This window comes from Orcinus orca, chromosome 14 (genome assembly GCF_937001465.1).
Source record: "Orcinus orca chromosome 14, mOrcOrc1.1, whole genome shotgun sequence".
In the NCBI taxonomy this organism is placed as follows: Eukaryota; Metazoa; Chordata; class Mammalia; order Artiodactyla; family Delphinidae; genus Orcinus; species Orcinus orca.
Genome location: NC_064572.1, coordinates 86,817,768 through 86,830,713, shown reverse-complemented (window position 1 = coordinate 86,830,713; position 12,946 = coordinate 86,817,768).

Genomic DNA, 12,946 nt, shown 5'->3' with positions numbered 1-12,946 from the left:
GCCCCCTACATTGGAAGCACAGAGTCTTATCCACTGGACCACCAGGGAAGTCCCAAATCTATACTCTTTTCTAAAGAGCGTTTTCTGTTACTTTCACCTGTGTTGGCTTCATGCTCAGCCTGGCTTCCCGCATATGGTGGCAACAATGACCAGCAGTGGCTCAGCAACTGTCCCAGAAAAAGAACCTAATTCCAGCAAAAGGCCTGGCGCTGAGGCTTTAGTCCAGTGTGGCCTGTGTCTGCTCGTTCACACATCAACAGGTGGAGAATGTAACTGGCCAGGCTTGAGGCATACACCCTTCCAGAATCTGCTGAGATGTGTGAATTGAGTGTGAGAGGGGGTGTTACTGGAAGTTTGTAACCTGGAGTTGTGCAGGATTTTTTTCTTTGTCATTTACGTTATTGAAGATCTAGATTTTTAATTTCCTATATATTAATCTTTTTTTTTTGGTAATTATTTATAGGGATGAGTAAAGTAAAAATGTTTTCACTCTTTGGTCTTTACCCGAAGCTTTCAGCACCTATGTATTGAGGAACTGCTTAGTGATTCACATCAGTATGCTAGGCAGTGTTCACCAGGATGCCCTTGTGAGGCTGTTAATCAGTGATGGAGACACTAGCACAGGGCTGATGGCTGTGGCAGAACCACCAGGATGTCCTCTGAAATGGCTTAAGAAGCTAGTGTTTGGGCTAAGTATTTTGAGGACATACCAGGGAAATTGGAGTAGCTGTTCATTAGTATATAACAAAAGAGCATCACAATCTTTAATATTTATCCATGTATGAATTTGACAATTCATAGTGCTCCTTATTCCTTCCTGTATTTCCAAGTTTTGTTCTGATATTATTATCATTCATAAAGAACTTTATCATTTTTTATAGTGCAAGTATGCTTCCTTAGCTTTCATTTCTCTGAAAAATGTTTCTTTTTATCCTTGTTTCAAAGGATATGTTCAATGAATGTAAATTACAGGATTGACAGTTTTAATTTTTCAGTACTTTAAGGTTTCATTACTTTATCCATTGGCCTATGTTTTGTTTTTTTTGTTTTTTTTATTTCCTGATTAGAAGTCAGGAGTAATTAGTTCTATTCTGTGTGTATTTAATGTATTGCTTTTATCTGACTGCTTTCAAAATATTTCTTTTTATCTTTGGTTTACAACAGTTTTACTCTGATGTGCCTAGGTATGGTTTTATTTTTATTTAATCCCAATAACAGACTGCTGTGCTTCTTAAATCTGTAGGTTGATGCCTTTCATGAAACTTGAAAATAGTTCAGCCTTTATTTCCCCAAGTTTTTTTCTTGACCTATTTTGTCTCTTCTCTCCTTCTGGGCATCCAATTGTATATTTATTCAATTGCTTGTAATTCTCCCTCAGGTCACTGAGGCTCTGTTTATATATACTTTTTTTTTTTTTAATCTTTCTTCTCTGTGTTTTTCAGTTGGTCAAATTTCTATTGGTCTGTTTCCAGTTTGTGACTTCTTTCTTCCTCATTGTCTAAACTGCTTGTAGGAGTATCTGAATGAATTTTTTGTTTCAGACATTCTACTCTTCTGTTTTAGAATATACTTTTGGTCTATTTATTTATAGTTTTGACTTGTCTCCTGTTCACTCTTAATGTATCTCTTTGCCTTTAAATTCTCCAACATACTTAAATTTCTATTGACCGCTTTTCATCTTGATTAGGGGTCACATTTTTCCTGCTTTTTCTCATAATTTTTGATTCTATGTTGAACATTGTATATGACGTAATATAAGAAGTATTGTTATGTTTCCTTTGTGGTTGTTGAGCCTTGTTCTGGCAGGTGTTTCAATTATTGGCAGATCCCATTGGTCCTGTCAACTTACCTTCAGTCTTTGTTAAGGTGACTGACTATATTTTGGTTTTGGTCTTAGTTCTAGTATATGACTTCCTCTCTCTTTCTCTCTCTCGATCTATATCTATAGATAGAGAGAATATAGATATAAAAATAGTTTCTTCAATTGAAAAGTTTATGTTTACTATTTCACCAATGATTAAAATAATTAAGAATAAACCAAACTACATAGAATATCTATATAAAAAAATTAGAATTCTGCTGAAAGATTCAGAATGGAAACATGCCTTGTATTTAGAATGAATAGATACTTTGGCAATATAAATTAAATATAATCCCAGTAAAAAAATTTCCGACAGAATTTTTTACCTTGTCAAACTCTAAATTTCAAAAACATATTGTTCTTCTATAAATAGAAAAATCTGAAGCTGGAAAATAAATGAGGTAAAAAAAAATATCTCTCCAGATGTTATATGTATTATGAAGCTTTAGTAAGATAAAGGATTTGGCAGTTAGTATAAAAATAGATAAGAACAATAGAATAAAAATGAGTATAAAAATAGACTCTAATATATATATAAATTTTGTATATGATAAATGTAGCATTTAAGATCAGTGAGAAAGACATGAATTATATAAGAAACATTGTTGAACAAATAACCATTTGACAAATAAATCAATCGGGGCTCTCAGTTCATACCTTATATACCAATGTAAATTCCTTATGGATCATAAATTTAAGGTGTAAAATCCAATTTAAGAAATACTAGAACAAAACATGTAAGAATTTTATTTATATAGCTTTGGTGTGGAAAATAACTTGGTTAGCAGGAAATAAAATCCATACACCACAATTAAAAAAATAAACTAGGGTTCCCTGGTGCCGCAGTGGTTGAGAGTCCGCCTGCCGATGCAGGGGACACAGGTTCGTGCCCTGGTCCAGGAGGATCCCACATGCTGCGGAGTGGCTGGGCCCGTGAGCCATGGCCGCTGAGCCTGCGCGTCCAGAGCCTGCGCGTCCGGAGCCTGTGCTCTGCAATGGGAGAGGCCACAACAGTGAGAAGCCCATGTACCACCAAAAAAAAAAAAAAAAAAAAAAAAAAAAATATATAAATTTACTGACTTGGCATAAAAAATTACCCAAAGTAAAAAAATAAATAACAAGTTGGGGGCAAAAAGAATTTTACCATATAAATAATAAATGCAAATCTTCCTTTCTTGATGTGTAAAGAGCTCTTATAGGACAATTAGGAAAAGTCATGATCTAATATACAATTGTGTAAAAGACTTGAATAAACATTTCATGGACAAAGAAATACAAATGGATTTTAAACTTTGGGTAAAAAGCTTCACTCTTTACGAAAATAAAAATTCAAATGAGACAACATTTTTATCTCTTAGATTGATAAAACATGTAAAAATCTTAATACAGGGCTTCCCTGGTGGTGCAGTGGTTGAGAGTCCTCCTGCTGATGCAGGGGACGCGGGTTCGTGCCCCAGTCCAGGAGGATCCCACATGCCGCGGAGCGGCTGGGCCCGTGAGCCATGGCCGCTGAGCCTGCGTGTCCGGAGCCTGTGCTCCGCAACGGGAGAGGCCACAGCAGTGAGAGGCCCGCGTACTGCAAAAAAAAAGAAAAAATCTTAATACACTGTGTTGATGAAGTTGAGTGAAAATATGCATTTTGTACCCTTTTAATTGAGGGGCACATTTTTGCTTCCTCTTTGGAGGCAATTTGACCTTTTGTCCCAGGAATTCTCCTTAGGTACCCATTAGAAAAAGATATACAAGAATGTTCATTTTAATTGTAGCAAAATGCTAGAAAAAAATAATTGTCCAATAATAGGTGACTCATTAAGTAATTTGCGGTATATCTATAAAATAGGGGAAAAAAGAGCATGATGCATAGGTAGATGCACTGATCAGGAACCAAGTTATATTTTTAATTGAAAAAACAAGACACAGTACAATATGCATAATATATTCCATTTGTGCAAATAAGCAAGATCTACACATGTACACACACACAGATATGATTGTGTGTGTTTGAAGGACACACAAGAAGCTAGTTATGATGGTGTCATCTGACTGTGGAGTTTCACGGTTGGGGAGGGAGGGAGAGTTCCCTTCCTGGTTGTACTTTACTCTACAGTTTAATTTTTTTGTAATGTGTATAAATTACTTTTTATTAAATATTTTAAAGCATTATTTATGGGCCCTTTCCAAGTCTGACATTCTAGGAGGCTATGGTTATGAAATGGTAATAAGGCAGTGAGATTTGACAGAATCTGTAAGATTTCAGGGCGAGTGTGTTGGGAGTTTAGAAAATTTGCCTAATATGACTTATTCTGAGTCACTTAATTTGTAAAACAAATTACTAATACTCATTTCACAGAAGTTTTAGGAGTTTTAATCCATGGACAACTGCGCTGTAAGTCACGTGTTCCCATTTATGTGCCAGTTAGATTCATTGGTTCCACCGTGACAGTGTAAATACTCTAAAATATTTTGAAGTCTTAAATGTGATTGACAGTTCCCTTTTATAAGCTGATAAGATATCATTCACATAAGCCACAACTTGGCTTCCTCACTCTGCTGTGCTTTGGTTCTCTTCAGGAGGGGATGTTATTCTGAGCTGGACTGACCGGAATTATGGGATGTTATGAATCTCTTCATCCAGAGTATTTATTGGAGTCACTGATTAAAAGGCATTAAGTGTAAAACATTGTTTGGTCACCCCAGGACACTGAATTCATCTTTGCTTTGGACAAGAGGGCATAGTCCATAACACCCGCGTCTCTTTTCAAAGTTTGTGACTCACCACCAAGGCATAGGGCACAATGGCTTTTTCTCCTGTCCCTGGATTTCCAGGGCAATCCCTCTGAGACTATAAGCTGTCCTCATGAATTCTATTTATTTAGCCCATCATTATTCAGTGGTCAAGTCAACATTGGCCAGCTGCATCCCAGCACACCTGTCTATGCCTGCTGAGCGCGTGCTCTGCTGTGTGCCACGCACCGTGGGGCTCACGCAGACACCGGGTACCCAGCTCCCACCCTCGAGGGGTTTCTAGGCCACTAGGAGACAAGCACGAGATACAGTAACTTGGAGTTACAGCAGAGCTTGAAGATCAGGCCAACTCTGAAACCTAAGGAAGGAAAAGCCCAAGGTAGGGGGCAGTTTGGAAAACACTGTGAGTTCATTGGAGAACCCCCAGCTCCATCTTGGGTGCCGACTCTGCCCTTCCACCTGAAACACGCTCTTTCCAAGGTGAGAGGTGTTTGATCCTGGAGTCACGGAGCTCTTGAAGGAAAGGCTATGCTAAGGGTCTCGAGAGGCGGAGGTGGCCTGTGCAGAGCGAGAGTCGTGTGTCTCCATCCTCAAGACTGAAGGGGTACCTTTCCAACATCCCATCTGAACATCTGGGTGAAGATTCTGGAGAACTGTCTCAGGACGGCTGATGCAGAGGCTCTGGGCTTGGGCACAGGGAACTTGCATCTTAAGCAGAACTAAGGGGATCCAGAGACAACGGAGGCAAGGTCCAGAGGCCCCCGACCTGAGTCATCAGGACATGGCTCTGTGCTTCCTGGCGCCTCCCAATGGTTATTTAGCTGCAGGAAAGCTCTTCCTTCAGGAGAGGAGCCCCAGGACAGAGACTGGTGAGTTCTAATTCTCCCTGTATGGGAAGAAGGAGGGCAATTTGGTAGCCTGAATCCCTCTAAGGATGAGTTCATGTTTGCTAAGAGGGAAAAGTGGTTTCTTATGTTATCAGGAAGACTCAGGTAGAGGAAAGGGAGGCAAAGAAGGGAGGGATAGGAGGTGAGGCTGGACATTTATTCACTTTTCAAACACGGATTGGGCACATGCTCTGTGCCAGGCAGTTTTGCATGTGTCCCAGAGCCGCGGCCTGAGGTCTGGGATAACAGAGCCCCGGTCTGCTCCTCTCAGGTCTGAGGGGACAGGAGGCCCAGAGCCGGCAGACAGGTCACCCTCTAGGTTCACAGGCAAGCTGAGAGCCCAGGTCCACCCTTATATGCTTTTGTTTCCCACCGTTGTTGCCTCTCTGAGCAGAGCTGGGACGGTGCAAGTCTGTGTCCCTCTTCACTTAGGATTCCTTCCAGGTCATTTGGAATTCATTCCTGGGACTCGCTCCAGATAGATTCCCATACCTCAGAGCACTGAAAATGGGAAGAGTCTGCTGGAAATCTCACTGATGTTGCGGTTTTAACAGTTTTCTGCAAATTTTATGTGTCCTAAGTTTGCTAGGCCCTGGAGCTTCCTAAGTGTCTGATTTGAGGAGGGGTAAGTTTGACAGAGAAGATAAAGCGAAACAAAAGGGAACATGCTGTTTCTGCATTAAGCTGTGGACTTGCTCCCAGCTCTCTTGGAATGTGGCATCTTTCACGTCATCTGTTTGCAAACGGCCCTGAAGTGGCCCAGAACTGCAATGATGTTCTCGGCACACAGATGCGTGAATGAACACCGGCCAGTTGTTGGGTGCTGGTCGTAAAGGTGGCACCAGCTCCCACGAGGCTGCCCTGCAGAGAGGTGACAAACTGATATTCACTCCCTCCTTCCACTCCTGGCCAGGTACCCGGGGCTCGTTCTGCCTGTTTTTCCCAAGATGACTTCAGCTTGGATGCTTCCAGCTCAGCTCAGCCAAGGTGTATCCAATTACCGTCGAGGTCCCCACCACCACCGGGGAATATTTCCTGTGCGCCTCTTGCCAACTGTTGCCAGTTCTACTAATGGTCCTTGACTCGCTGTCATGGGCCAGGTCCAGTGCTAATCTCCGGGCAGATGGCCACACATAGCTTCCTGGCTTAAGGAGCCCATGACGGAAGGAGCAGGGTAACATACAAACACAACATTGCAAAATAACACAAACTGAGGTATGAACAGGGTGTTACAGGGACACAAAGGAGGTCACTTAGAGATGATCAAGGGCAGTGGCATTCAAGGAAGGCTTCTCAGAGCAACCATGTCCTAAAGGATGAATCAGGATGAACTAGGCAAGGGTAAGCAGTGAATTCAGAAAATTCTCCAGTTACCTAAACTCGGGTCCAAGGTCAAAATCAGAAGTTGGGAAGGAATTCTTTTTGTATTTCTGCCTCGGATGAGAATCAGGACGGGGAGCTGGCCAAGGCTTTGGGCTCCCTCCTACGTGGGCCAGTTGAGATCAAGGCATGTTCCTTCTCCTTGCAAGAATCCTCTGGGTTCTGGACCGTCTCAGGAGACGCTCAGAGAACACCCTGCTGACACCTCATTCCACTTCCCATCGAGGGAGCACAGAAGCAAGGTCCAGGGAATCAGGCCGGTCCGATCTGGAGAGGACTGTGGGTCCAGATCATAGCCCTAGGCTTTGGTTTGGCACCACTACACAGTCGGGGCCTCCCAGCCGGGAGAATGGACAGTTCCCTAACTTCACCTACTATTTAGCCCATGCCTAAACATCCCTGGTTATCCCCAAAATGCCTTTTATGGTTTTCTCTTTCAGACAGAAGCACATCAAGGATTATGAATGGCTTTTTTTTTTTTTTTTGCGGTACGCGGGCCTCTCACTGTTGCGGCCTCTCCCGCAGCGGAGCACAGGCTCCGGACGCGCAGGCTCAGCGGCATGGCTCACGGGCACAGCCGCTCCGCAGCATGTGGGATCTTCCTGGACCGGGGGACGAACCCGTGTCCCCTGCATCGGCAGGCGAACCCTCAACCACTGCGCCACCAGGGAAGCCCATGAATGGCTTTTAATTATTATAACTCCTTAGTGTCTTTTAATCTAGAATGTCCCCCTGTTTTTTTTTAATGACAGCAATTTTTTGAAAAGACCAAGCTTATCGTTTATAGAAAGTCCCATTTTGGGGGCTGCTTGATGGCTTCTTTGTGGTACTTTAACGTGTTCTATCCCCTGCATTTCCAGTAAACTGCGGGTAGGTCTAAAGTCTTGATTCAAGTTGAGTATGCTTGGCAATGATAATTGGATGTTGTATGGCTGTACTTTATGGGCACGTGGCAGGTTTTCCCACCATTATCGATGCTGCTTAAGATAATAACTGTCTTTCCCTAATGAAGATACATTTTTCCTTTTGAACTTGGTGGCAGGGGGCGGGGGGCTTTAACGATATGTGATTGTTCTCTCATCTAATTGTTCTATCACCTATTGTTAGTTCTTGCTTGGCTCTATTTCTTTGGTGAATGGAAAACTGTGATTTAAAAGAAAAAAAAGAATGAGTTTATCTTATATTTTATGATTATAAAATGTGACATTGTCATTTTATTTTTGGTTGTATTTTATTATAATGCTTATGTATTATAGATTAGTTTCTAATGGTCTGTTCTGATGAACAAAACCACATGAATTCTACAGGCATTTTTGTGTCTTTGGGCCAGTATCTTTTAAGGAACAATTCCTAGAAATAGAGATGAAGCTATAGGTATGGTGAGTTTTTGTGTATATTGCGAGAATTACCAGAGAGGCTGAACTGAAGCCTTCTCTCCCCAGCAAGCCCTGTGCCCTGCCTTCCTCTGGGCCTTCCCTGGTGCAAGAGAACCGTGCTCTCAGGGCACGGACAGCAAGAGTTCTAAGAGCCTGGTAGGCGGATGAGGAATGTGTAATAAAAGAGAGAGAAAAAAAAGAAAAAGGAAAACACTGATTGAACCCAACAACTCACAAAATGGTGGTCTTCAAAATTCTATCTTTCCTGACTGACATTCTCCTATAATGAGAGTTTTCTCTTATTACCTGATTAGCTCTGGTTCCTTCTCAAGCAATTACAATTCCTTCTAAAGAAGAAGTAAAGGTACCTCTGAAAGTTACTTTTGCCTTCTTTCCCTCTTTCTTTCTCTTTTTTAATCACACACACACACACACACACACACACACACACTCCTCTGGATTTATGAATTTCATTTATTCACTTTTATAAAATAAGTTACTACTATTTATTATTATTATTGATGCTCAAACCTCTGTCCTGAATGTGACCAGTGGGAACACTTTCAAGCTGGCCCTGGTATGCTTGTGACAAGCCTCCATTGGTCTCTGGATTTCTTCTTACTCTCTGGTAGTAAAAAACATCCAGCCTACCCTGTGTTTTCCTTACCCCAGAGCTGGAATCAGCCATCAAATCCTAGTTTCTATAGAATGGGGAATGGCACTTAGAAATCAAAGTCGAAATGCTGGATGTGCTCATTGACAATGGGCCATCCTTCTTTCATGGCTTATTAGTGGATGAGTTATGAGTTCATGTGGATATTCCATCTTAACTTTTACATTGCAGGATATTCCTAACTTTTAAAAATTTATGCCTATGTGTATTTTCTCTTACATGGAAAGTTTTTGCTCCTACTTTTTAACTTTCTCCTACAATATTATAGCATTTTAAAAAAATTTCCATGTGAACCTCCTACAATAGTATCTGAGGTGAGAAAGTGCTACTTTCAGTACTGTCTTAATTTGCATCTCTTATTGTGAGTGCAGTTGAATATTTTGTGATGTTTAGGGGCCATTTTCCTTTCTTTATCTATGAACTGCCTGTTCAGGTCTTTTGCCTGTTTTTCTATCCAGTATTTGCTCATTCTTTTTCTCTATTTTAAGGAGCTTTCTCTAGATCAGGAATACACCTCAGTTTTTGACAGAAGGTGCAGATATGTTCCTCTCCGCTGTCGTTGTTTGTGAGCCTTTGCTTGCAGAGGTTTTTATTTCATACAAAGGATAAGTGGGATTTCACTGGCGACAATGACCTACCAACAGGCTGTCGTACAAATACAATGTCCACCAAACAGGATGAGTGCTAGAGATGGGCTCTAATTGGTGCAGCCTTCAAGGTGATGGATGGCTCAGTACTTTTTTTTAAATAAATAAATAAATTTTAATTGAAGTATAGTTGATTTACAATGTTGTGCTAGTTGCAGGTGTACAGCAAAGTGAATCAGTTAGACATACACATATATACACTCTTTTTTTTTTTTTTTAGATTCTTTTCCCATATAGGCCATTATAGAGTATTGAGTAGGGTTCCCTGTTCAAACCCGATCTTGCTACCATCTAGCTGCCCAGAGGATGAAGCCCGATTTCCTCAGCTGCCATCCACTCATTCCATCCTCTACATTTAAACATCAATCAATCAACCTCAATCTACATTTCTTTTTTTTTTTTTAACATTTTTATTGAAGTATAATTGCTTTACAATGTTGTGTTAGTTTCTGCTGTACAATAAAGTGAATCAGCTATATGTATATGTATATCCCCATATCCCCTCCCTCTTGGGTCTCCCTCCCACCCTCCCTATCCCACCCTTCTAGGTGACTACAAAGCACCGAGCTGATCTCCCTGTGCTATGCGGCTGCTTCCCATTAGCTATCTGTTTTACATTTGGTAGTGTGTATATGTCAATGCTACTATCTCACTTTGTCCCAGCTTCCCCTTCCCCCTCCCTGGGTCCTCAAGTCCATTCTCTACATCTGCATCTTTATACCTATCCTGCCCCTAGGTTCATCAGAACCTTTTTTTTTAAGATCCCATATATATGTGTTAGAATATGGTATTTGTTTTTCTCTTTCTGACTTACTTCACTCTGTATGACAGTCTCTAGGTCCATCCACCTCACTACAAATAACTCAATTTTGTTTCTTTTTATGGCTGAGTAATATTCCATTTTATATATGTGCCACATCTTCTTTATCCATTCATCTGTTGATGGACACTTAAGTTGATTCCGTATCCTGGCTATTGTAAATAGTGCTGCAATGAACATTGTGGTACATGACTCTTGTTGAATTATGGTTTTCTCATGGAATATGCCCCATAGTGGGATTGCTGGGTCATATGGTAGTTCTATTTTTAGTTTTTTAAGGAACCTCTATACTGTTCTCCATAGTGGCCATATTAACTTACATTCCCACCAACAGTGCAAGAGGGTTCCCTTTCCTCCACACCCTCTCCAGCATTTATTGTTTGTAGATTTTTTGATGATGGCCATTCTGGCCGGTTTGTGAGGTGATACCTCATTGTGTCAATTGCATCAATTGTATCATTGTATCAATCAATTATTTTGATTTGTATTTCTCTAATGATTAGTGACGTTGAGTGTCTTTGCATGTGTTTGTTGGCCATCTGTATATCTTCTTTGGAGAAATGTCTATTTAGGTCCTCTGCCCATTTTTGGATTGGGTTGATCAGAAATAAATGTAAAAGAAATGAAGGAAACAATAATGAAGATCAATAAAACTAAAAGCTGGTTCTTTGAGAAGGTAAATAAAATTGATAAACCATTAGCCAGACTCATCAAGAAAAAAGGGAGAAGACTCAAATCAACAGAATTAGAAATGAAAAAGGAGAAGACAACTGACATTGCAGAAATACAAAGGATCATGAGAGATGACTACCAGCAACTATATGTCAATAAAATGGACCACCTGGAAGAAATGGACAAATTCTTAGAAAGGGCTCAGATACTTCTGAGATGCTTCTCACCTGCACAGAAGGGCTACAAGACTCCAGTCAGGTCCCAGGGCTTTGCCCCAGGAACACTTGATGACCACACCCCAGGTGCCATCCCTGGCTCTATCCATTAGGTTAGGAGGAATCCTGATTGCTGAACAACAGCTGTGAGGTTGACTCAGTCCTGCCCCATGGGATATGGCTGTGTTGGCCTTGAATGAAGCCTTCACACAAACTGCTGGCTAGTCACCCAAACAGCAGAGTGCTGGGACCTCCTCTGCTCCTGGGGAGGTTGTACAAACTCTCTGACTCCTGTTTGCTACCAGATGTTTGTTTGATAAGCATAGGTATGGCCATATCAATCTGCTCCCCAACAGGAAGGAGATGGCGCCTACACAGGAAGAGGAGTTGAGGAAGACAAAGCTACAGAGGGAGAGGAGAGATGTGAGGGCAGAAGGGGAGCTGAGTTGTCTGGGAGCCCCAGGCTGTGGGCTGCCGATGGGCATCACCTGTTAACATATAGAGTCCTGAGGAAGAGCAGATCCCGGAACTGGGCCTCAAGAGAGAATTGACAGGGAGAAGGTCACTTTGAGAGCAGCAGTTAGCTTTGGTCACAGGACAAAGGCTGTCTGGTGTGACTTTTCAGGGCAGTAACCTGGGAAAGATGTACTTGGCTTTGCCCGCCTTCCTCTGACATTCTGCTGTAGGTCCCATATTGGCTGGCAGCCAGAGGGCTAGGGAGCCCTGTTGATGGAGCTGTAGCCATCAGCCTCCTGGGGGAAGATCAGGCTGCAGAAGGATGAGAGTGAGGACGAATCCTCTTCCACGTCCACCTTGCTCCCATGATCCTCCGTGAAGGACCTCGGAGTTGCCCATGAGTCAGTTACGTAAGTCAGTGCGTGACATGCAGCTGCTGGGGAGAAGTGTAGGGTGGGAGAGCCTGCAGGGGAGAGAGCTACACATCTGTTCTATCTCTGAGAAGATGCACCAGGAATGGGAGCAGGGGCTGTGGGGATGTAATAGGAAGGATGTGTTCCTAAGGGACTGACCAGACTCCGTGACGGGGTTGAAGAAACTTGAAGATGTTCCAAATCTGGGTCCTTGGGTGCCCTACAAACACAGCATGGAAGCCAAGAGGAGGAGATGGCTTTGGGGTAAAATCCAGGGAGCAGCCTTGGTGGCTGAGATGTAGGAACAGATGCGCTGGAATCTGGGGACAAAGTTGGGCTGTCACCCCTCTGGTAGTGACAAGAGTAGCAATGGATTGTGATAAGCTCATCTGGGGAGAATTAGAGATGGAAGACATAAGGGCGAAGGGAGGATCACTATTGATATGTATCTATATATATATATATTTTTTTTTCTGGCCTTTCAATGATCCAATCAACAAATAATTATCGAGGACACTCTGTGCGCCAGACATGGGTATGGATGCTAGCATTCAAGGGAGGAGCAAATAGACCAACTCCAGGCCCTTGAATTGTAGTGGGGAACATAGAAAAAAGATGAATAAATACAATACACGGTGTGTTGGGTAGATTGTGACAGGTAGGGTCCACTTGACTTCTGAGCTCTGGAACGGTACACTCACGTGCTCCACCTGCCATCATGGTGTGTGAAAACAGGGCATGTGAGAGCCATAAGCAATGAAAGGGACAATGCAGGCCGGCTGTTTCCTTCTCCAGGGGACA